Source organism: Globicephala melas, chromosome 16 (assembly GCF_963455315.2).
Source record: "Globicephala melas chromosome 16, mGloMel1.2, whole genome shotgun sequence".
Taxonomy (NCBI): domain Eukaryota; kingdom Metazoa; phylum Chordata; class Mammalia; order Artiodactyla; family Delphinidae; genus Globicephala; species Globicephala melas.
In genome coordinates, this window is record NC_083329.1 from 30105809 (window position 1) to 30107430 (window position 1622).

Genomic DNA, 1622 nt, shown 5'->3' on the forward strand with positions numbered 1-1622 from the left:
GGCGTAGCGTGATAGCCCTGGGTCAGGCTTTGGATCTTGCCCTTTGTATCTTTGAACATCTTTATTGGAGTATAATTGCTTTACAGTGGTGTGTTAGTTTCTGCTGTATAACAAAGTGAATCAGCTACACCTATATATATATCCCCATATCCCCTCCCTCTTGCGTCTCCCTCCCCGCCTCCCTATCCCACCCCTCTAGGTGGTCACAAAGCACCGAGCTGATCTCCCTGTGCTATGCGGCTGCTTCCCACTGGCTATCGGTTTTACATTTGGTAGTGTATGTATGTCCATGCCACTCTCTCACTTCATCCCAGCTTATGATTCCGCCTCCTGGTGTCCTCAATTCCATTCTCTACATCTGTGTCTTTATTCCTGTCCTGCCTCTAGGTTCTTCAGAACCATTTTTTTGTTTTGTTTTTAGATTCCATATATATGTGTTAGCATATGGTATTTGCTTTTCTCTTTCTGACTTACTTCACTTTGTATGACAGACTCTGGGTTCATCCACCTCACTACAGATAATTCAGTTTCGTTTCTTTTTATGGCTGAGTAATATTCCATTGTATATATGTGCCACAGCTTCTTTATGCCCTTTGGATCTTGACCCACCTGTGTCAGGAGGTCTCCCTGACTTCACAGTCCCAGTTAGAAGGTGATGTTTGTAGCACCAGAAGGGGCAGCGAATGCTCTGGGGCTGGTCTGTGGAGCTGTGGTTGAGCACCAGGAACTCGGACTAAAAAGGGGGAGGCAGGACGTCCCTGGTGGCGCAGTGGTTAAGAATCCGCCTGCCAGTGCAGGGGACACGGGTTCGAGCCCTGGTCTGGGAAGCTCCCACATGCCCGTGCGCCACAACTACTGAGCCTGGGCTCTAGAGCCTGCAAGCACAATTACTGAGCCCATGCACCACAACTACTGAAGCCCGCGTGCCTAGAGCCCGTGCTCCGCAGCAAGAGAAGCCACCGCAGTGAGAAGCCCGTGCACCGCAACAAAGAGTAGCCCCTGCTCACCGCAACTAGGGAAAGCCTGCGTGCAGCAGCGAAAACCCAACGCAGCCAAAAATAAAATTTTTTTAAAACAAAAATAAAAAGGGGAGACAGCCGGCTGAGAGCTGCAGCACTGGCTGCCCCAGGGCACAAGTTCCTCCCAGCAGCTTTGTTCACTGATTCAACGGACTGTTTACTGAGCCCCTCTGTGTGTCAAGTGCAGCCTGATCACCCAACTTCCTGATCTTCACATTCTCTTTTTTCCCAGACAAGTTGTGGTACAAAGAGCAATGTGATTCCTACTGTCCAGCTTTTGTTGGTCTGGAGCAGAGAAGGGATTGGTGCAGAGCTCCCATTGCTCCTAAGGTCATTTGTCCCATCAGCCCAGGGAACCCCTTGTGTGTGCTTTCCCAGCAGGAATCAAGAAGCAAAGAACCGCACCCCCAGGTATGCTTGTCCCCGGCACTGGATTGATAATTTTTATTATCTCAAAATCTCCCCATTTGAAATGACTCTCAGGAGGCCCTGTGCACCATTCCACTCATCCTCTAAGGGGACACAAGTCAACTTGATCAGTTGCCCCCAAATTAGGGCATTTTCTCCTGCTGATTTTGGGCTAGGAAGCTGAGAGGAACCACA